The 25188-nt window shown below is 39.4% G+C and overlaps 1 long non-coding RNA gene across 1 annotated transcript; it reads left to right on the top strand.

Moving 5' to 3' along the window:
- Positions 1 to 676: 676 nt before the first annotated feature.
- Positions 677 to 25188, top strand: LOC119876204. The gene is made up of 2 exons (XR_005358547.1): positions 677 to 841; positions 17133 to 25188. It is a non-coding gene; the product is annotated as an uncharacterized LOC119876204 (long non-coding RNA).

The following is a 25188-nucleotide window of genomic DNA, read 5'->3' as shown; positions in this document are numbered from 1 at the left end:
TACTTCTTTTGCTCATTGAAATCCTATTACTATATAGAATCCATGTTTTATAAACCTCCTGCTCTCTTTCTGGCATCCTGACAGCAGTTTGAAGGATGGATTTGTGAAGAATGGGATTAGTATGGCAGCCAGTTAGAACAGTATAAGAATAATACATTTGACAGATGATAACTAAACATAGCAGTAGGAATGTGGAGGAAGAGAGGTATCTGAGATATTTACTAGATTGAATTGACAGGACCTTGTGAGCCATTTTCGGTGAAAGATAAATAATAGGGAATCTGGGATAACTTCCAGTTTGCTAGTTTAGATGACTGGGCAAATGATGGTACCATCAATCAGGATCAGTATTAAAAGTAGTGTCCTGGAGGTGGTTAGTGATAGTAATAAACAATGAGTTATGTTTTGGCCATGTTGAATTTCAAGTTTTTTTGTGGGATTATTAAGTGAAGCCCAGTGAACCATTGAAAATAAGCATCTACAGTTCAAGAGAGCTTATAAGGCTGGATACATTGGTTTAGGATTTAGTAGAGTATTCATTTTTAACAATGCTTAGGGGTAAAATTGCCTGGTAATAAGTGAAAGCCATGGGGCTTTTGGGAAACAGACTTGAGGACAAAGGCCATGACTTATTCATCTTTGTACTTTCAGTCCAGACACTAGCCCAGTCCCTGGTACAGAGAAGATTGCCAAACATTTCTTTCATGCCTTACCAGATGAATGTGTAACTAAAAAGAAGAAAGCTCCACAGGTGACTGAGAAGGAGCAATCAGAAAGATGACCACGAACTAGAAGCAAGTGATTTCCTAGAAGATGAGGTACCAGAGTTTTAAGAATGAAGGTATGGTCAGCATTTGGGGGTCTTAGATGGTATAAAACTGAGACAATGAGTTAGTGCACTGTACAAGGAAATCAGGACTTTAAGATTTCTCAAGTGTGGAAATCAGAGTTGTCTTAGGGTTACTTACTAGGGATAAATGTAAAATCCTTACTTAGGTTTAAAAAATCAAAAGCACAAATACTGGAAATAGATGACCTGATTTAATCACATTCCTGGGATTTAATAGTATGCTGAAAGGTCAATATAAATTAATTCTAGAGTCTGACTGCCAAGGTATATAATCGGGCAATGCTAATAAAAATATACAGTAAAGAAATGTGGAATATTTTCATATATGTCACAGATACAGTTGGAGAAAATGCATTTCAAAAGGAAAAGTTATAAAACTATAGTATATGCAGGGAACAAAAAGCAGAATGAGGAAGCATCTGAAAGTCATGTCATTCACTTGAAGATTGGTTGAGGGAAGACATAGGAGGGACACAGTATGTTCCAGCTTCATGCTGCTGAGAGTCCATGACGTGTCCCCTTGGGACAGGTTGATATTTCTTGGTGTTCAAGAGAGCTCCTTTGACCTATATCCCTTCCACTTTCCCCTTTATCTCAGAGATGGAGGGAGAATTTGAAAATCAAATATTTTTCTCTCATTTTGTTAACAGAAAACTGTGTGATAGTTACTCTTCAACACTTCTTATTAATCTTATTCTTTGTAGTTAGGCTTTGATCAAAGGTGGAACTGTAAAGTGATCAACTGAGAGAATCCAATTCACTTTGAGAAGTTTTCTATAATTAAGCTTGTCCCTCAACGGAATTAGCTTTTAGTGGGAAAAACAGTGAGCTCTCTCCTCTGTTTACTTATTGAACCAATATTTTGGGGACATCTACCAATATTCCTAAGATAGAGATCCCTAAATAGTAGGGACATAACAGGAAACCAGTTTGCCAGTTTGATCCCTGCCCTACTGGATCTTACATTTTAGATTTATTTATTTATCAAGAGTTTATTAGGCTCATCCTGGGTAGTAGACTAATGCTTTCCCTCAGGGATATAGTGAGAAAGGTTTCTATTCTCATAGTCTTTATAGCCTTACAGGGAAGAAGATATTAAGCAAAGAAATATACATAAAGTTACAGACTAGGTGATCATTTGTACTATGCAGCAGGATGAATTCTAAAAGGGAGAAATTAATCAGGAGAACTAATGAGGTTTGGTGAGCTGTGGATTGGTCTCTCTAAAGATGGGCCAATTACAGGTAATATGGAGAGAACAGTATATGAAGAGTATCCTCTAGGAATAGAGAAAAGGCAGGAGTCACTGGAGCCAGGTGAATAGGGGAGACAAGTTTGGTGAGAGCAATGTCTGAGTCTTTGTAAGAATTGGCTTTATTCTAAGTGCAATGGGAAACCACTGAATAATGTTAGTGAGGATGGTGATATAATAAAAAAAAAATTTTTTTAAAGGAAGGAGTCTTTTGGATTCTGTGTGGAATGCATCACAGAAGGTAAAATTAGATGTGGAGAAAATAAAGACTCCATTGCCTCAGAATGATGAGAGGTAATGGTGCTTTGCAGGAGAATGGAGGCATAGATGATTTCAAAACATGTTCTAGAGTAGGCTTAATAGTCATTGGGAACCTGACTTGAATTCCATGGATTTGATATGCTAGTTAGGACAAGGAAGATTTGGAGAAAAACCGTTGAGAATCTAACTCCTGTGACTGGCTGCACTGTGAGAGGCGTCCTTGGTGGAGCTCCATGTCTGGGGTGGTTGGGAGATTGACTATGAACATGAGTTCCTTTTGGACTGGTGAAGTTTGTTGGGATGACTGTAGACACACAAATACTATCAGTTATAATCGAATAAAGATCAGAGAGTCTATGACGTGTCCCCTAGGGACAGGTCAATGATATTTCTTGGTGTTCAAGAGCTCCTTTGATCTATCACCCTTCCACTTTCCCCTTTATCTCAGGGATGGAGGGACAATTTGAAGCTCAAATATTTTGCTCTCATTTTGTTAACAGAAAACTGTGTGATAGTACTCTTCAACACTTCTTAAGAAAGAATTCAAACAAAAGCCTTGTTACCTGTGTTGATTCAAATCAGAGCTATAAAAATGATGTTTTTCAGATTATCTGTGGTCTTTTACTTATGGTATTTATATTTCTCATTTTTTGTTCATATTGAGAATGACTTCAGAGGTCTCTTTTTATGATGAAGATACCCTCTGGAGGTTTGATTGTTTGCTAGAAATCTCAAAGAATTCAGTGGCATATATGTTGCAGGTATTTCTTCCATTGAAGTATAGCATAGAAGAATCTCATGTGAGAAATTGAAAAGTTGCCCAGAAATTGTTAAAACATCAGTGTTTTTTGATAAGATTGGTGGGCAGGTATGAGAGATAAGATCATTAAGTCAGGGAAGATAAGCATTCCTATGAATTAATGTATCATTCAGCAATTATGATTAAGTGCCAAAGGTCTTTCAAATAAACAAATAATAATAAGAGAAGGACTAGCCATCACATAGGATCATGTGGAGTCTCATTATCCTCCCCCAAACCCCCAAACAAATAATTTTTCTTTATACGGTCTCTTGATCCACTGCTTAATTCTTAATGCAACAATTTAGATTACCACCATATTTAAATTCATCATCCGATATGTGGGCCATTGAAATAGGGTTGGTCCTGCTCTCTGTTTTTTTTTTCATTTCTTCCTGCCCTCCTGCACACTACCATCAAAACAAATTTTCTAAAATGGTTCTTTAATCATGCTTTTCCTGCATTCAAAATCCTCCAGTCAGTTCACATGTTAGGACAGTAGGAAGTCCTACCTCCTGTGATGAGTGCAACCTTCACAGGACCCGGCCAATCCTATTGAATGTGTTTTCCCTGTTCATTGTCCTGTAAACACACTGGACTGTTTCCACCTCTGTGTTTGTTTATGTTGTTTCTTCATCATGGAATACCTGACTCCTCCTGGAGTTGCTCCCTTCTCTGAAGGTCAAGATTGAACTCCACTTCCAGGGATGCTCCCAGGGCACTGGATCCTTACAGATTTTTCTTTGCTTACATACTTTCCCCACTTACATGTCCCAGATTTAGCATCTGTGTTACTCTCCTCTACTGGAAGGGAGGATCCTCCTTATGATCCTTCCCTGCTCTGTTTCTCAGCAACCCTCTCCTGGATGCCTGACCTGAGTTCAGTGGGATCCTTGTATCTGTATCTAGATTCAAGGCATTTTCCACTGAGGAAAGAAGTCAGGCTAGTTGGAAGGCCTAGTTTTGGAAGAAAGAATGAAGAAAGATAGCTTTTGCCAAAGGCTCTAGAAAGGGTATTGTGCAATAAAATGTAAGGCATTTTTTCCCCCCTGTCTTTCTCTGTCTCTTGTCTCTGCCTCAATGTCAAAGCTTATTTCTCCCTTTCTTGTACTGAATCATATTTTTCTTTTTTTTTTTAAATCATATTTTCCTATTTCCTTCCAGACTCTGTTTTCTCCTCAGTCTTTCATCACTCCTAAACATATGTCACTAGTCATCTAAAACTCTTTTTCTCTCCCAAATCATCTGAAAGAAATTGTTAGTTATGTTGTCTAATCTTTCTCTTTTTTTCAATTATAACACTCAATTTCCTTTCTGGCTATTTATTCCTTAAACTTCATTTTTATTCATTCATATTTTTTTGCTGGGTCAAGGGAGACTTTGACTCTCTCTCTCTTTCTATTTCTCTTTTCCCCCTGCCCTAAATAGTTCACTGCTAAAGGGATGGGCATTTCTATATAAAACAAACACAGTTTACATTCAGGTTAAATGGAGAAATATCTTCTTATTCTTCTTGTTCCTGGCCAGTCAGTTGTAATTTTGTGCTGTTTTTTAAAATATTACCTGATGGTTTATTTGAAATTCTAGGTAAGGTTTTTATAATAAATTACTTTAGAGTGCTCAGGTTTACAGACACTCTGTGTTACCTATTATATTACCCGCTATTTGCATACTAGCTTGATTTCTGTTGGAGCTATCTGATAATCAATGAATGCTTTGTTGTTTCTTGCCTTTACAATCCTACCATTTAAATCTCTTATATCTGGAGGAAAATGTTGAAGTAGCTTCTTCACATGATATGCAGTAAACAGTATTGTCAGATACATACAAAGGGCGAAGGCTGTTGTCATTTTTAAAATAAATGAATGCCTTTCTTAGTCGTGTAATTACACTGACTCTCTCAGATGAAGTGGTGATTTCCTTCCTTCTGATTAAAATGAGTTCTTGTCCTAACAGTGCTAATCTCATGGACTCTATTACTCAGCATTATAATAGGGAGAGATAAAGTCAGAATAGTTGCACAAATGTGAACTCTATTTGTCCTGAAAGAGTAGTTTGGAAATGAAATGCATAAAATTTAGGTGAACATTTTTGGTGTCAGTTGGCTCTTCTTCATACCTGAGACTAAAAAGTCAAACCGTTTTACCTGAAAGATTCCCAGATTTTAAATAAAAAACTCACCAATGTGAAAATACTACTTTTGCTTTTTAAGGCAAGGTTTGAAATTGTGCTTCTATTTCAATTAACTTATTTGTTGCCTTTCCTGCCCTGTATTCACTCCTTCTAGACTTTGAGTGTATCTGGGGGATCCCTTGGTGGTGCAGCGGTTTGGCGCCTGCCTTTGGCACAGGGCGCGATCCTGGAGATCCGGGATCGAGTCCCACATCGGGCTCCCGGTGCATGGAGCCTGCTTCTCCCTCTGCCTGTGTCTCTGCCTCTCTCTCTCTCTCTCTCTGTGACTATCATAAATAAATAAAAACTTAAAAAAAAGAATGTATATGGATGCTGCTTGCAAGGACTTTGGCCTTCTTTAGTGGAGTAGTCTGGACTGTCACTTGAAATATGAGAGGTTTTCATACATTTTGACATTCCATAGTGTACCCTGTCTTAGCTTATTGTCTCTTTAGGAATTGAGCAAAATGAAGATAATAACAATGCTAATAATAGTTTATATTTATTAGGCACTTAATGTATACAAGGCACAGGTCCACTTGTTTTATATAAACTACCTTGATTCATCTTCACAATAATCTTATGATATGGGTACCATTGTTATAATATCTGTTTTCAGACGAGGAAGTGAGACACAAAACTAATAAGCAGTTTGCTCCAGGTAGCCCAGATTCACCCAAGGTAGCCAGGAAAAACAAAAACAAAAACAACTGGACTCTATTTCCAACTATTTTAGTCACCACTTCATAATAAAACTATAGTGATAGAAAGATAAGAATATTTATATGTGGCGACAAGGACTGCTTGGCTAGTGGAGAGGTTTGATCTTCCAAAGTTAGTAAATATGATTTCTGGAGTCCCCAAAATGCTTGGTGAAGTCAGGTAAAAGGATATTTATTTGATGCAAAATTCCATTCCTCAACTTTAATCAAGAACATCACGGCTTTAACGTAGATAGCATGCGGGTACTACAGAGAGGCACGAATCTTTTGTTTCAGTGACTATGCAGTATCCACCAGGGAATCTAGTAGTGAGATATTCAGGGAGTCAGGAGGAAGGTGTGTTGTGAGAAGGGAAGTTTAGGAGAGGGAACAATGAAGGGGTTTATATTAAGCCCATGGTTAAGGGATCACACTGATGCCAGTGTAGTTGGTTGTCATTATCCAGTTGAAATCATTCTTGAAACACACAGGTAGTCTTCCTACTTGCTTGTGATGTGTGCCATAATTTCATATGTTTGAAAGTGCAAATCCAATATGCGTTCCATATTTCTTTTTAGGATCATACACATTTTAATGACAGCTACATGAAGTGGGTAATGTCTGTCAATGGAAGTCTGAGTTCAAGGACAAAGTCATCCCTGTTTGTGAATAATGAGGAGAAATAGGAATATATAGTAAGAATAGCACTTGGGCTTTTAACAGAAGGCCTTTCTCTTTAAACACACACACACACACATACACACACACACCCTGTATTTAGTGTTCTAAACTATGCACTAAGAAAGAAACATGACTTTACTCCAGAACCTAAAGAATGAGGTACAATATTTATTTATTTATTTATTTTAGATTTTATTTATTCATAAGAGACACAGAGGGAGAGGCGGAGACATAGACAGAGGGAGAAGCACGCTCCCTGCAGGGAGTCTGATGTGGGACTTGATCCCGGGACCCTGGGATCACGCCCTGAGCCAAGGCAGACGCTCAACCACTGAACCACCCAGGCAACCCTAGAACAATATTTAAAACCAATATTTAAAAACTTAGATGTTTTTCAATTGTCACAATTTCTGCTTAATATAATTCTGGTATTTTCCTTCCATAGGGTCATCCTACTCTCTTCTTATAGATAGAAACCTCCAGATGATGCTCATTCCCTGAAGATTTCAGTGGCTCTTCAGTGATATGTTAAATACTCCTTCTTATGTCCTTTACATTTATTATGTTATTCAATCCTCACAGCAACCCTACATTATCACTGAGGCATAGAGAAATGAAATAATTGGTCCTGGGTCACACAGCTATAGAAGGGATTTGGACTCCAGCAGTTACACTAGGAGTCCAGGAATGAATTGCTGTCAATCTGCAACTTTAATTCTATTGACTAATTCTGGAGCAGAGCCCTAATGAGCTGAGTATGGGAGTGCCCCATTACTCCACAGAACAAGACAAAGATAATGTACCATCTTGTAATAAGATCACACTGAGAAGATCACTTGTACATTCCAGATAGTAAGTCAGGCAGCTTGTAAATCAGTTGAGTTATACCCTTTAGCTATGTCCCTGGGCTTTATCAATATTAAATCACATAGGAGGATTACTTTTACAGCCTGTTCTTAAGGGGAGGGGATACATTTCAATCATACTTGAGCAGAGGAATTTTCAAGCAAGTATGATTGCCTTATGTGATAGGAAAGATTGTGGGAAATTAAATGTTTTGAGTGTTTCTTGAAAGTATTGGTATGTCACTAGGAGCTAGCATACAATTTATTTCAGTTCATCTTTCCAAAGAAAGTATGAGGTAATAATTATTATCTCCACTTGGTAGATGAGAAAACTGAGATTTGAGAAGGCCCACTGACTTTCCTAAGCCTGCAAAAGGCAGAGCCCTGATATAAACCCAGGTGTTTTGATATTCAGAATTCACATCTATCACTTTAGGGTGTCCAAAGATTGTTCTGTGATATAGGATATGGTTTCCAATTTTAAGGACATGTTTGCATTAAGCCACACAAATTCCTGTATTCAAAGATGCAAACTGTGCTCTGGGAAAAGATGCCATCTCCTAAAAATCTCTGCAAGGAAATTAATGTGGCAGACAGGTAAGGACTTGGAGATTTCTAAGACGGTGTCTCCATGGGTGGTGGTGCATTCACAGAGGGCATTATTTGCTTAAAAAACTGACTCCAAACGAATTTAATGATTCCACTTTGGGACATTTTTTGTTTTTTGTTTTTCCACTTTGGGACATGTTAAAGTTGAAGTGACATTGCAACATATCAGCAGAACTGACTAGTAGGTGATGGAGAACAGAGCTCAGGAGCAAAGTCTGGGCTAAATTATGCACAACGTATTGATGGAGATTTTAATCAGTGGATGAGATTTCCTACCTTGAATATGTAGGAGGAGCCAGGGGCTAAAGAGAGGTCTGTAAATTACCTAAGAGCTGGGAACCCAGGAAGGAGAGCCTGCAAAGGAGCCTTGGGAGTACTCACGGAGGTGGCAGACCTGCAGAGCCACAGGGTCTCTGAAGACAATGCAGAGAGAATTTCCAGTAGAAGGGAGCTGTCAATCACATGCAATAATAGAATTTAGGAGGATGAATGCTGAAAAGGAGTCACGTGGGAAAAATATATAGTAAATCACTGGGCATACATTAAAAAGAAAAATAAATCAAAGTGTTTTACTAATGGAGTTTCTTGACAATGTTCTTGAATCACAGACAAAGCTAATTCTTCACTGTAGGCTAACCTATTATAAGCAATGGAAATAATACTGAAAAGAGAAAACTTGCTCATAGTGAATTAGGCATACATCACACAATCATTTGAGATTGGCCACATCTCCTGGTAAACTCGATGAATGACAAAGAAGCAGCACGACTGGGGATGACATGGAGGAGGGAACTGGGAGGTAGAGAGCATGGATCCTGGGAGAGTATTGTGTGGACTCAGATCCACCAGGAATGAGATGGGAAAACGTTGGGAGGTTTGAGCAAAGGAATGATACGATCTGACTTATAATTCCACAGGATACATCCAGGATACATCTGTGTTGGGAATAAAGTGTGCGGAGGTGCAGATAAAGCAGCAAGACCAGCTCAGAGGTGCCTGGAATCCAAGAGACAGATGGTAGTTGCTTGGGCCGGGGTGGTAATGGTACATGTCAGATAGCAGGTGCATTTTGAAGGCTAAGCCCACAGAGAGAATACTGGAATAGGAACCGGAAACTTCATACACAAAACTCTTTTTTCTAGTTTTTTTTATTTTATTTTATTTTATTTTTTTATGTAAAAGTAGCCGGCTGGAGGTCGAAGCAGTGTTAAGATGAATTGTTTTCCAGACTGGGGGAAATCACAGCATATTAGTACGATAATGAGAGCTGGAGCAGTAAGGAAAAAGTTAAAATAGAGGTGAATGGCCAGAGTGATGTCCTTGAATAGGCTGGAGGGGAAAGAAGTTATGTCAAGTGGAAAGAATGGCCTGTTACTACTCATTACTGTACCCCGACCTGGTAGTGCCCAAACTTTTCATGTATGGCTCTCTTTTTAATGTTAACAATTTTCAAGGACTTTCTATGTTAGCCATTGCGCTTGCTCTGAGTACTCACAGATGAAGAAAATAGAATGATAACTATATCATTATCATGTAATTAATTATAATCATAACTATATTATTATATAATGAATATAAGTATTAATTATATAATTATAACTCACAGATGAAGAAAATAGAATTATAACTATATTATTAATTTTAATAGCAAAGTTATATTTAAGAAAAAGTACAGTTATGTGAGAGACATTGGTTGTTGCTGTTATTGCTGCTCTGTTTGGTGCATATTTAGACTGATGTCTCCTTTGAAACCCCAAAGATTCATGCGTACAGCCCACAGTTTGGAAAACCTGCTTTAGCAAAACTGCACAACCAACCTCTTGCCTTCTGAATATGCCCAGGTGCTTACACACACTCAGATGCTATTTCATCTGAGATTTTGTCTTCCACATCCCGTAGGGCATGGTGCAACTCCTCCATAAATTCTTTCCAATCATACACCTCACTTCTTTGTGTTTCAGTAATTGTCTGTTCTTGTACTTTAAACTGCTCGTATTGCTTGTATGGTAATTGAATGTACAACATATACCTCTAGGACCTAAACACTTCAAAAATGTGACAAATGCAGGAATATTTCTGTGTACATAGCTTCTCTCCTCTATTACCTGAGATTCCTTCAGCCTGAAATTATGCCTTTTTCATCTTTATTTCTTAGCAATGGATAGTTTGCTATTGAACAGGATGGAAATGTTTGAAAAACTGGATTGATTCTGTGGTATTCCAGAGAACAGAATAATTATTAGTGGGCAAAATTAAGAATAAAATAGATTTTTGGCCTAATGAAAGGAAACATTATAATCTTTCGAGGTCTTAAAAATTGGAAAGACTGTTATTTAAAATAATGAGTTCCAGGTAAGAGAAAATATCCAGGGCAAAAATTTTTTTCTCCCAAGTACCATTTAAGCTCTGAGCACTATACCAAGTGTACCAAATAGCATCAGATCCCCACTTTACTCGAAGTGGTCAAGCAGCTTGTCTCAGGATACAGCTTGTAAGTGGCAGTGTTGGTACTGAAACTTGAGTCTGTGTGATGATCAAGTCCAGATATTTGACTTGGATGCCTCACTGTGCAGGAGGGATATAGGAATAGATAAATCTCCAAGGTTATAGAAGAAGATACAATTCTAGGAAAATGCTAGTTATTTAAGTAGCACCCTATGCTTTTATTATAGTTTACCAGGGTCGCTTTCCAAATGAGAGCCATGAAATGGAACACTGAAAAACAGAAGCCATCCATAGTGAGGTGCCTGAGATATCTTTCACTTTGTTCATCCCCATTTATTTTTAGATCCAAATTATCCTTGATCCAGAATAAGAAAAAGTCCAAGTTCACTGGCAACCATCTTATGATGAGATAACCATTGAGTGGGCTTGGGGAGCATTGGGAGACCTCTTCAAATGTTGAGGATACTTCGTGTTTCAAGCACTGGACACAACACTCAGACTGTATCATCAGTATTACCATAGTTCTCAGTATGCACCTGAAGTAGGTGCTTAATTTTATCTCCCTTGTCCTCCATTCTCTTTGAGTCCACATATATTCTGAGATTTTCTTAGATTCTGTAATTTCTGAGTTCTGTTATTTCTTGAGTATAAATAACAAATAAAAGAATCAATTTTATTTGAAAATGTGTCATCTATGAAGACAAGAAAAAATTCTGCAAATTTGTATGGTAAATCATTAATCCAGTTCTCCACAAAAGGAGAATGCCATACTTTTGAAAAACTTTGATTCTTGTGTTTTGTTCAAGAAAATATGTATTTACTCGCATAGAATGGGACAAGGATATTGAATAGGGAAATATCCTATACAAATGTTTTCGTCACATTTCAATATGTTTGCTCTTTCAGCAAATAATCTAACTTGACATTTAGAAGCTTGGAGCATAAAGGAAGACATTGCCACCCCATCCTTCTGTGTTTCTGCTGGTTATTTTGACAGCCCACTCAGTAGAACTAAAGAAAGCTTTATTCAAGTGAACATCAACTTCACTTTCCATAGAACTATGACCTTAAAAAAAACAATCTTTTAACTTCCTTTGGGGAGCCATGTGACTGACTGCCTTGTCAGCAAGCTACTTTTCCTAAATCTAAGTTATTTCCTTTCCTACGGAGAAAAATTGCTGTTATCACTTCCAACCCCTCAGTAATGGCTTTTTTCATGTATAGTATATGCTTTAGAAAAAAAAAAAAGATGAATGTCTCTTCCTTTTTGCTTATTTGCTCAAAAATTGTTTATCCTAAAGAAAAATGTAAGGATATAAGCACATTTCATGTACTGTAAAAAAAAAAAAATCAGCATCTTCAGAGATTTCTGATCCAATAGACAGCTAACATTCTCTAAAACAGCTATTTTAAGACATTCATTTCAAATACCTAAAACCCAAGAGAAACATGGTCTGGCTAAAGCCAGTATCATCCAAGTACTTCCTGATTTCTTTTTAACTTTTTCTTCAGTTTTTATCCCACATAACCTTTCTTTAGTATTTAACACTTGACCCTACTGACTGGTGTGATGTTTCCACTGTCTTATTTTTTAAGATATTGGTTCCATCCTTATTTCTTCTCTTAATGACTTTTTCTGACCCTTCTTCACTAGCCTCTCTCTCACCTGGCTCAGGCCTTTAAATGCTCTAGCCTTAGCATCCTGCTTTCTTTCTATATGTTCTAAACGGACATTCTCAACCCACCTGCCTAGCTTCAAGCCTCATCTACACATTGATTTTTCCCACATTCCACTTAGACTTCTCTCCTGAACTCCTACCCAGTCATCCCCTGGGAAGCTCCCCTTAGAAGTCCCCCCATCACCTCAAACTTAACATGTCCCAAACCACACCCAGTATCTTCTCAGCCAGCTCTTCCTGTGTTCCCATCTCAATGACAGTATTTTTATACACCCAGCAGTAAGCTTAAAATCACTGACTCATCCTCAATTTAATTCTACTGTAAAGATTTCTCCTCCTATCTGCCCCTTCTCACCCTTCCCCATTGTCATACACTAAATTCATGCACTCACAGCTCTCCAGATGATCACAGCTGTGATCTCCTAACACCCTAGTTCCTTATCTCTCTCGTACTCAAAGTCAGACATTCTGTATATCATCTTCTTTCTTCAAGAATCCAATAATCCTCCATTTCATATCTAGGAAAATCTCAAGCTCCTGAACAGATACTACAAAGCCATTTACAGTTTAGCCCCAATGGCTCTGCCGGCTGTCTTTCCACGCACTCTCCCTACCCCCTATCCCAATGGCATATGCACTAGTCACCACAATCTTTATATCATTTGTCCCTGTGCATGCCATTTTTATCTTTGCTTAAAATTCATCCCCCACCTCTGTTTTTTGCCTGCCTCATTGTGCCATTTGTTTTCCAATAGCTGGCTCAAATACCATCTTCTCTTTGAAGTCTACCTGACTTCTCCAGGTGCACATTCTCTCACTGCTTCTACTGCCCTTACAGAGAGGTTATGGCAGGGCCTGTTAGCAGGACCCTCTTCCCTTTTCCGGCCCTACCTTTCTGCTCAAACCCTGGAAGTAAGTAAACCTAGACTGGGAATATAAGGTAGTGGTGTTCTTGAGATAGGCTCCCAAGCAGGAAGGATGCCAATTTATACTTGTACTGAGTAAAGTGGAGGAGGGCAGAGGTGAAGATAAACTCATGCCTGATGACTAACTGGACTGAGACTTCATATCTGAAAGCAGCCAGAAAATGATGGGGCTGCCTCAGATGCTCTGAAGAGAATTAATACTCAGTATAGAACAACTGGGAAGAATGATTTAGAAACATAACAACTTCATATTTCTTATTGAGTTAACACTGCTTAGTAAACTAGGTACTTATGTAAACCCAGTTAAATGGGCAGAAACTCTGCAAGGAAAGAACAAATTTTAATCCCAAATCACTATCAAAGCAAATTTTCCATTACTGTTTTATTCTTGATTCCAAGGAATAAAGCCATTGCTATATCTCTAGTGAACCCTCTGGAAATCAAAGCACAGTCAGAAGTCCCCAGGAAAGACACATAGAAATGCACAATCTTATTCTGATCCAAAGTGTGATTCTGACTCATAGTATAGGGATGAAGCAAAGATAGATGACAGCTTCTACTCAGATCAAAGTTTAGAGTTAGTACCTAACCAGTTGCTGAATGATCGGGAACTTGCTGGAACCACTGACTACCCTGTTGATCAGTGTATCAGGAGGGATATTACTATAAGCCAGCCGTGTTTGGAAATAGCTGATATGTGTGTTCATCTTCTCTCAAGGGCAGAAATGTAAGATATTTTATTATGTTATAGGATACTAACAGTAATTTCTCCCAAAATTATTCTGAGGGAAGATGAGGCCATTCTTGAACTTGTGTCTGATTCTCATTCTGTATTCTCAAATCTTCCACTTGTGCTGCATACCTATATATTCCACACTATGTTGCTTGTCTGCCAACTCTGTTCCTGCCAGATCTGTATTAATTTCAGTCTATTTTCTGAACGACATCTTGCTTTCTCAGATCATTTTCCATAATCTATCTGAAAACCCAAGGCACTCCACTGCAATGGAAATCCTTGGGCCATATATACATATAACATCACCTTTAAGGTGATCGCATTGCCTATATACTTGGTCAGAGAGATCTTTGATTTTCAACTCTCTACTGGAAAGATGCCTCTTCTCTTGAATTTCCTACACTCCAGCCAATTCCCCATTACCTCCCTCTTCTCCTGGACTCTAGTTTCCTGAACTTCAGCATCCCCTTTAGCTGACTCTCCCCTGAAGCCAACATTTACTACTCTTGGGGGGCATCCCTGACAATAATGTAGAAGCAATTGTCATAGAGATGTCTGTGAGAGACACAAATCATTGTCAAATATAGTTCCAGCAGGTTCTGCACGTTAGAGTTCCGCCAACACTAGAAGGAACCAAGTAATCAGAGGTAGGTGAGCATAAAGATTGCCTAAAATATCAGTAGTCATTTAATTCTTAGCATTGCGTGTTTTCATGTAGGACTTCAAACAATCCAACACAAAGGAGAACAGAGACTGTTTCTAATGATAAGCAGTGAGGTTGGCTTCCTTACCTTCCTCCCCCTCAATTTTCAAATGGGTTCAAGTAATTTGAAAACCAGAATTACTGAACAAATAAGTATTCCGGGCACATTGAAATACCTTTTATGGTAGGAGTAGGTAAATTTTGGTGAGGTTGTTATAATGGCTCTTTTTTATACTCCGGAAGTTCTATTTTAAACATCTATCTCCGCTGGAGACTCTGGGATTGCAATATACCGTCGGGGATATGCTTCATTACGTGGTGATGAAAGTAATTGTGGAATGCTGTTATGCTTTGCAGGTTGCTGGCAACTTCAACAAATATCTAAGACTCTTTTTTCTTCCTTTTGATTTAAAATATCACATATAAGGCTTTGCATTAAAATCAGAAGTACAAAGGCTGCTGGCATCTGTAAATCTTTCATCCTGTAGGTATTCCCTGGTCTGGAAAAAGATCTGCAGAGAATGCTGACTGGACGTCTGAGAGCACCTTGGTAGAGGAGGAGCCACCCATTTCTTTATCATAACAGCTCCCCCTGCTGCTTCAAAGTCAAGGCTTCACCATTGTTTGCCATTTTCCTTTCAGCTTTTGAGGGACTCTGGAAATGTGGCTGGAAAACATTATCCTCAACTGAACCGTGGCCAGGAAAGTCTCAGGAGGGAATTCTTTCCTGACATAAAATTAAACCTGGCTTCAGCATATCTTAGGGGGGAAAAGAAGGAAAACTTACTGTTGATGTTTCTTGGCTTGGTTTTCCCTCTGTTCTTAAAGCAACATTATTTTAAAAATCTGTAACAAAACCTGTCACCTGCCAAGTCAGTCCAAGGGTCCCAGTTGCTCACGGCATGGATTTCTCTTGCCCTGCTCTGTTGCCTGACTCCACGCAAACTTTGCAAAATCTCTTCATAAACAGATGCTTTTTAACTTACCTGCGGTAGGAGCAGTGGCTCTCTCTCTCTCTCTCTCTCTCTCTCTTTCTCTTTCTTTCTCTCCCCATCGTGGAAGGGATCCTACGCCCAAAGTCCCACCGGAGTCCCAGGCACTGGGACACCAATGTGGTGGTGGGACTTCAAAGGCACACTAACCAGGTCTCCAGGTGATTTCCTCCTTCACCCTCCCTTGATAGCTTCCCAGGACTTCAGAAGTGGCTTAGGAGCAGTTGACCCCAGGCAATGTCTTTTCAGGTCTAACTAGATGCACTACTTATTTGGAAAAGAAAATCTGGAAGCTGTGGTTAGCTGCCTTTGCCTCTCTGTGCCTGAGGTAGATGGTGTGATGATTATTATGCGACCTGGTGTCACTGGTAAGGAGATGGGAGATTATTTATTCACCAGTCAGATGTTACAATTGAGTCAGAAGGAAACAAACAAGCAAACAAAAAAGCAGAAAGAACTAGAATTGCTTACACCAGAGTACTGATGGCTCTGGTGAAGGCAATTGGTGAAACATGTCTTGCACCTCAAGATGAGGCCAGACACACGTCCCAAATCAATGTTGGTTTGGGGTCACTCTCTTTTTCTGACATGACTTTCCTTTTTGGTTACCATGAAAAACTGTGACTTAGAAACAGTTTGTTTCTGCTCTGGAAGAACCAGAGCAAGTGAATTGACACTGCTGAGAATTTCTGTAGGGTGTAAATGGTCATTGCAGGCACTTGGATGTTCAGACTTTGGTCTCTGGCTCTGAATCTCCTATTCACATTAAAATGCACGTGTAGGATTGTAGAATGCTATGTCGGTCTATATAGTCACCCTGTGCGGACCAGGACACAATGTGGGACACGCTCCATAAACCCTGCTGGGGAGCAGCTGAGCTGGGCCACAAACACTGAGCACTTGCTTATTGGTCTGGTTTAAGATCTGCTCCTAAGTGGCCCTTGTTGAAGATCATCTCTTCCCACTGGCTAATATGACAGACTGTTTTTCGGAGGTCAAGGTATTCTCTATCTAAGGCATATGTTTACAATCTAAGTATTGTAAGTAAGTCTAAGTAAGTAAGTAAGTCTACTAAGTAAGTAAGTAAGTCTAAGTAAGTAAGTAAGTCACAGTTGTGATTGCAAGGTGGTTCTTTGAGGAAGATGGGTTGAAGCAGAGGGGTCAGGCCAGAGGCAGTGGGTGTTAGCCGGGAGAGGGGAGGGCCTGTTCAGAGTCACAGGCTGGGAGACTTGGCCCTCTTGGGAGTAAAAATGAGAGCACTGTGGGTGGAGCTTGCTTGATGGGGATGGAAGACGTAGAATTTTAAGAGTAAAGAGGTACAGGGAGGAGAGTGGGCTCTGAAGAGAAATTCAACTTCTCTCTCCTAGTTTTCTGAGGCTTAATCTGAGAATTGGCTTTGCCTTCTCTGATATCCAGATACTTATAAAGAGATTTGGTTGTTCATCTTAATAAGTGCTTTTGTTCTTTGTCTGTTTGTGTAGGTCTCCAAATAAAGACTAGGGAGCTGGGTCCTGGAGCAGAGGATCAATTCCAGCTGTCACTCCTGGAGCCTGTCATCTTCTCCCGCCTGGTCCAGTGTGGTACTCTTCTCTCTGCACTCCCGTTCCACCTGCACCTCCATATGCAAAGACAACCCTGGTGATATCGCTGGCCAACTAAAAAAACAGTATTTAAATTTGATCAACTGAATAATTTCTTTCCTGTGGTACATTGATTTATCGGTACCCACTACTTAGCCCCCCTTGCTGTGAGATCACTCATTCACATCCAATGCAATGTGACTTTTAATGCTCCCTGCATTAGAAGTGTGTTCTTTGTCTTATTGATGGCGGATTTGGCCATATGACTTGTTTCAGCCACTGGAATGTGAGCAGATGTGACATATATCTTGCCTTTGGCAGAAGCTTCAAAAGCCATTGTATGTTTCTGCCAGTCGTTTTCCTTGAGAAACCATGCTTCCCCAGTAGAATGCGCCCCTTCAGCCGTGGACTCAGAATAAGCTAAGACACGTGCAATAGAACCGTAGCAGCTGATCCGCGATCACCAATGTGTGATGCAAATGAGAAACAAATGTCTGTCTTAAGCCACTGAAATTTGGGGTTGGTTGCTACAACAACCAAAATTAACCAATATAAATCCCTCCCACCAGTTAGCCCCAATCTCCTTGCCTGGGTTCATGGTATCACAACTGCACATGCACCCTACATTACGGCCAGTCTAGGAGCATCTCCACTTCTCAGTCTCCTTGTTTCTGCCTGTATTACTCTCCTAGCTCAAACTATCTTTCCACAGTCTTTGCAAACCTCATCTTAAAGATTCTTCCAGCTAGCTCAAAATCTATCTCATATGTGAAATTTTTCTGAATGTCTTGCTTTGAAGTGATTTTTTCCTTCCTCCCTCTGAATTGCAACAAGCATTCCATGTTTATGCTACCCAGCACTCTCTTTAATAAGAAGAAGTGATGTTTATGATGTTTATTGAGCACATACTTTATAGATTTGACGCTGGTCTTTAACCAACTGTGTTAGTTTGGATACATTAGGATTAGATGAAATGAAAGGTTAATTGTGAGTGAAAAGCCTGTGAAAGATAAAAGGGGAGGGAGGAGCAGAAAGCGGCAGGAGCCTTCCTACCACAATGATGGTCTGACACTGTGGAGGAAGAGAAGGAGGAAGGAGGATTGGTCTCATGCTGCAGTATAATTCCCAGAAATGTCCTGCCAAGCCAATGAGAGTCTTCAAGCCAAAGTCTTCATCTTTTCGAGAGTCCCCCATCTCATAGAAATGACCTACATTGGTACCCTCACCATGGTTGGTCATTGACTGAGATCAGCCCTGTGGGAATATGGCAGTACATCCAAAAGAATAGTAACTGGGCTTGTTCATCAGTTATGCTCCCAAAATGTGAAATCTGAGCAATTCTTTCTCATAGACATTATGTCAACATTAGTTTATCAAATCTTCACAAAAATGCTATGAGGTCAAGACTGCTATCATTCCTCTTTGAGAGTAAAAAAACTGAGGCCTGAGGAGATTAAGTGACCTTGTCACCATCAGTCAGCTAGCAATGGGAAGGAGCCTGACTGGTGCCCTAAACTATCATGGGACTTTAACTCCAGGCATTTATTGGGTGGATGAGGAAATGCACCTTGATGTCACCTGTGAGAAGGTGAAAATCTGAGATGATAGTAATCAATGCCACTCTGGTTTTATTGGACCCAGAAGTGCACAGTCCTTCCCCCAGCTATCATGATACACAAGCTTTATCCTTGTCTGTGAGTTAAAGAACAGAACTGGATGTGTTTTCAGAAGATTATTTGCTTTTCTGATAGAATATTCAGAAATATTTTATGAATAAAACAGCTCATTAGAAATGATTCCTAAAACCCCAAGGAAACAAAGCTCTTTTTCCCGTCATTCCTGAGCCATTAATTCCAGTCCATTTCCTGCTGAGTCTAATAGACAATGTGTTGTTAATCTTACAGTCTGTTACATCATGCCTGTTCTTTTGGTCTTATGAATGCAAACTTCATTTTCTCCTTAGAAATCATTTTCTTGTTCTGTGACTGTGTTTCCCTTCAGTGTGAAGTTGCAAATGATCTTGCTGAGAGAAGCAAACAAAGACAGACTCAGATAGACCGTTTTTATTTTGACGGGAGACCTAAACTACTTCCCTTCACCTCAAAAAACAAAAACAAATAAAGAAAAGAAAACAGAAGAAATTTTAGGATTTGGGTAAATAAACCATTACATCCTATCACCCTATAAACCAAGCACTTCCCCTTTCCCTTTCTCATGAGTCCACTTTAAGAAAATAAAAACTAAAAAACCCAAACATAGATAAATAGATATACAGATAGATAAGAATATATCTCTATATGATATGTGTGTGTGTGTGTGTGTGTGTGTGTGTGCATGTGTATAATAGTCTTCTTTCTGCTGCAGTGTGGGGTATAGAGAATGCTGGCATAGTGAGATCAAAACACTTTCTAGGCTGAACATACCTGCAAGAATATTTTTCAAGGAAAAACTAGAAGACACCAAACAAGCAACCAATCAGCCTCCTAAATCCTCCAAAGTTTTTTCTATTTATTACTGTTCCCCAGATCACAGTGTATGGGGATTTTACTTTTAAGCTTAGTGTCAAGACCTGACCCAGACAGCACAGTGGGAGTGGTATCAACTACCTTACAAGCACCTTTGACTGGTGCAATAAACAAGCCTAGTTGTCAGGCCTATAATTAAAGGACATTTTACCCCACTGCTACTTTAAGATCAATTCACTGGGTAATGTTCATTGTTGTTGTTGTTGTTTTTTTTTTTTCCTGCCTTTGGAAGAAAACTAGGAAGCACCTTGACATTTCTGGCCATTCTTATTTTATAAAAAGAGATTGCAAATTCCTTAAGTTACAAAACATGGTCTTATTTCAGAAAGTAAGATCTTTAGCCATACTACATTAATTAACACTGCAATTTGCATTCAAAAATATGACTCATCATCCATTTGCCAGAGCTGGCACTGGACAAGTCTGTCTGATGAAAGAGGTGTCATGGGCTTCTAGCTTCCTTGGCAACCTTTCCTGCCACTCCACTGCTGTTCTTTCTGACTCTGGGGCTAAAGAACAGAAAAGACAGATAAAGGGGACCAGAAAAACTTACTTAACCACCATGCCTGTACATGGCTTCTTGTTCTCAGAGCCTCTCAGATATTCTGCTAGGACTCCCAACCTGCTTGGCCCCTCAGAAAGTATCAGACAACAGCTCTCTTCACCTTTGGCCTATTGTTCATCCCCCTCGCCTTCAGATTTCTACTGCTTCGTTTTATACAGATCCTCTCAGTAAGGATCCCCTTGTCCCCAGGCAGAAATTCTTTTAGGGCTCTTTTTAGGATCCCATATAAAAAGGCCCCAGGCTGGCATTCCTCCACCTGGCCCTTGGCATTATATATCTTGGCTTGCAGTTGGAGGGAATAAAGTTAGCCCTAGCTGCAGCTCCCTCTGCTCCCATGGAACACCAGAGGGTGTCTTGCTCTGACATGTGTCAGAGAAACTTCCCAAACTCAGGCAACAAAAGCAGATCCTCTATGTCCTCTCCTTTGAAACCCCGGTAGCTAGTGAGAAACCACATCTCAGCCCTGCCTACCCCCCGGTGTGGGAGGGTGGAACTCACAGTCCCTCTCTATCTCAAGTGATTCTCCTCCAGCTTCCTTTCAGTTTACCATCTGGGGAATCTCTATATCCTTGAAGTGGGTGGCAGGCCCGAAATATGTAACTGGTTCCTAGGGATTTACTTGGAAGACTACATCTTGATTGACTATGTCTTGATTGAAGGTCTCTCCACTAGATATTTGACATTGCTTATTTGGCATTTTAGTTGAATCTTCCATTACTATTATGTATCAACTCCTTTCAACGTTCTCTGCTTCTTCTAGTATCTTCTGTGGAAATTTCCATGTTCTTATATTGCACGCTTGGTAAAATACGTCACCTTCCTGGGGCTCAGCTTTTGTTCATTCTCCTCACCCCTTTTGACATTCAACATGGCCCAGTCCTCCCCATCCCTTAACTCCTCATATTGGAGATTTGGGACTTCCATCCTGAGAGCCCTGGTCTTTGTCAAGCAAGTTGTGAATGTACTGCTATTGCACTGTTGCTCCATACTGCATGGAGGCATTTCAAAATACTACTTGGACTCAGTTTTTTAAATTTGTGGATGCTTTGCTGTTTTTTTTGTTGTTCTTACTTTTTAGCAAAGCCCCTTTTACAAAATAAATATTTCAATCCATTTGTTGGCAAATGTTTCAAACAAATTCACAATGAGTAAATGAGGATAAAGCCAGAGTGGGGTCCCAGAGAGCGGGATCCCAGAGGCTGCCCATTTGGTTCCTTCCACAGACCCAAACGCTTTAAGAAACACAGTTGGAAAAAAAATCTCTACTTTAAAAGATGAAGTGACTTTTGAAATGGGAGCAAAGCATAGAGGGTTGATTTTACCAAGGAATGTGTACCCCAAAGCACTTCAGAAGCCAACTCTATATGAAAACTAGTGACTCTAATGGCCCCAGCCCTGATTCCCTGCTTCCTTCTGGCATGATCAGCTTCTAAATGCCACCTCTTGGAGAGACCTCAATGTGCCTTGGAATTCAGTTTATTTATTTCTCTAAAATCTGAGCTTCTGAAATGAGATCCCTATGAAGAAACTCATAAAAGCAAAAGGCCTCTTTTCTTTAAAAAAAAACAAAAACAAAACAAAACAGAAAACAAAAACAAAACCCAATAGCTCTAAAAACTTTATTCTGTGGATTATGATGTTGATGGCATTTTAATGCCGTTCCTTAAATCCCTAAACCCTAGGAACCACTGAGACTTTAATAGACTAATCATGCTTCAGGCCTTTTGAACTTTGATTGCCAACCACCGTTATTGCTTTGAGTTTTCCAAAGGAGAGCCAACATTTCCCTTTACCCTTCTCACACTGTTTTTTTCCTATAAATGTACTAACACTGTGATATCGAGGTCATCTGGCCAATATAGAGGAATGACTCTTACTCTTTCACTGTCCCACCCCCTAGCCTAGAGGGTGTTTTAAGATTCTCACACATATTCAGATCTCTCACTCAGGCATGTGGAGAGAGTCCAATGTTGACTCCTTGGGGAATGATTTGCAGGATGACGCTAACTTCTGTTTGGGTGAACAGAAGGATTTATAAAGAGGAGAGGGGAAAGATTCAGAAGCAATGCTGAACGAACATAATCTCTTTCTCCTCCACAATATTTCCTTACTGGTGACCCCATAAGTGTTTGTATTTGCAATACAGGACTCCAAGGACCCCGCAGTAGTGAATAAGACATGCTAGCATAATCTTGACAGGCCATGCACTAGTCATGATTAGAGTCTGAAAGTCATGGACCCACAAAAATTTTGGACTGATTATTTTGCATTGCCTGCACTTTATCCCTGGGAGGGACTATACCTGGAGCTGAGCAGGGGGCCAAGGAGAAAGCCTGTAGGGGCATCTGGTGTGCTTTCCTTGTAGCCTGGGGTCCTTGATTATTGAGAGTCTAAAGAGGGCTGAGATTCTAGGAGCTTGACTGTAGGAATGCTATACACCAGCTGTGAAAAACACTCTCAGGACCTACTCCTGACATCAGGAATATCAAGTACCCTCTGTATCAACTGAAAATGTTGAAAACAGTTATTACCTTGAATAATAAATTGTTGCCATTTTTGCTTAAAACTTGTTTCAAAAGAATGTTGAACTAAAGGATAGATATCTAATGATTAACATCTACTAATTAGTGTCCTGAAGCCAGAAAGGGAGTAACCAAAACTCTAACTACAAAAGTTACGTCATCCATGAACACCTCTGGACCACTCTGACCCTTTTTCCTTCTTTGATATCCGTAGTTCACACATGCAATTTGACACTGAAGCGTGTATTACCTTACACAGTGAATGATTGTTTTATACGTCTGTTTAACAAAAATGTGTTAAAATTTTAAAACCCCATGCAAAGTTTTCTGGCTCAGCACTGGACACACAGGATAGGTTCTCAGAAAATCTTGGTTTGTTGGTTAGTTGTTAGCAAATCACAGGGATTGTCAAATGCATTCAAGAGGCTGATGGCTAAAACTTGGTCTGCTTCTACTTATTGCTGACAGCGACCACAAAAGCAAATCGGAGTGCATTGTACACAAATATTTGAAGAGTTGTCAGTTTCATTGCATTCCTGACAAAGAAGAATAATCTGTGGAAAATGCTTAAACCTAACTTGTATATTAATTTGACTAAGTTTTCCTTCCTTGTCAATGAGGAAAAAAAAAAAAAAAGCCCCAAACATTTGTGTGCCTACAGCATTCTCACTGCAATAAAACATAAAACTTAATATACACCTTGGAGCATTCACATCCCAGATCTGCCATTTATTGGTTGTGGCATTGAAGAATTATTTGAATTCTGATTTTCTTTTTCTTTTTTTTTTTTTTTAAATTCTGATTGTCTTGTCTCAGTTCTTTCTTTTCTCCTGTCCTCTGACCGTAACCATAAAATTGTTGTAGGATGACTAGATAGCATGGAGCTTAAATCTCACACTGTATACTATTCTAGAGACTAACCTCTGATGTAATGCAAAACACATCTGTAGATATACACACATCATATCCAGATAGAGGATGACAGATGAGAGAGGATAGATAGTTGGGTAGGTAATTTTAACTACTCTCTTAAGAAGTTAGATTATGCCAAAGGAAAGACTCACCTACAACCCAAATTTGGGTGGGTTTAAGTGTACCATTGGGGGTATAGACTTGGAATAAAACAGTGATATTTGTAAAAATGGGAGAAGCATAGAAATGTTGGGGCAGGAAGGAGACCTGGGAGGGAGGACAGCTGGATGATCACAGTGGAGCACGCCATAGATGGAGGAATAGAGCTAAACCCTCATGGGTAGAGTGAATCAGAAGGAATTTCAAAGACAAAAATTACTAAGGAGTTTTGAATTCATTTGCCATGAGATATGTCAGCATCTGTCTCCCTGTGTGTCACCCTCATATCTTTTATAAAAGCCAAATTGCTCACTGAGGCTTATCTGTGAAAGTTCTTTTTTGGGGGTTGGGGGTGGTGGTGGTGGAATATTTATCAGAGGATAAGCCTAACTTTTAAAAATCTCTAAAATAGTAACAATAGCGGGGTTAGAGAAAGCATCAAATGAGCTAATGCTTGTGAAATGCCATCATGTAATATGCAATTATTTTTAAATTATTTTAAATACATTGCGAATTGATTTATTTATAATTTCATAGCTGCTTGTGATTTCGTAATTACCGTTGATTAGAATTGCTTTTGTGTTGCAATTTAGTAAGTTGATACAGGCTTTGGAGTCAGACAAACCTGGGTTTAAGTCCTGCTTACTCCTTTCAGTGTGCATTTGGACAAATGACTTCTCTTTTTTTTTATTTGTAAAATGAGGATTATAACTACATCATACTGACATGGTGCAGGGGGAAAGGCTGATGAGACAACATTCTAACACTGTATTACTCGGGGTTCTCAAAGGAAAGAGATGACACAATCAAATGGGGGTAATTTGGAAAGAGTTTAAGAAAGGGATGAAATATAAGGTGGTAGGTAAGCCACAGGGAAAGTGGCATAATGGCTAGTACTGTATCCTTAGGCTAGCCAAAGACCACACCCCTCATCCAACCCACCCCTCCAAGACCAGAAAGTCAGGGTAAGGAATGGAATCCAGACGGACAGCTATATGGAACAGTGGATAAGGGAGCTGCTGGATATGACCCATAATGATCAGTATCTCTGAGCCACAGTGGAGGTGGGGGGCAGGATGCAGTGGACATGGGAAGTATCCAGCACAGAAATGATTATCAAAGTGCCTGATTGTATATATTAGACAGAATGTGATATGTAGGGTTTTTGATCTTGAAACTATAGCTTTGTATCTGTGACCCAAGAAATCAAGAGTGTTTGCCTTTATATGCCTAGTGAAATCATTGTGATTAAAATATTGGTTCTTGCCAATTCA

The sequence above is a fragment of the Canis lupus genome, chromosome 4, assembly GCF_011100685.1.
Source record: "Canis lupus familiaris isolate Mischka breed German Shepherd chromosome 4, alternate assembly UU_Cfam_GSD_1.0, whole genome shotgun sequence".
Taxonomy (NCBI): Eukaryota; Metazoa; Chordata; class Mammalia; order Carnivora; family Canidae; genus Canis; species Canis lupus.
The sequence above is the reverse complement of the archived record's forward strand: the minus strand, read 5'-3'. Positions and strand labels throughout refer to the sequence as shown.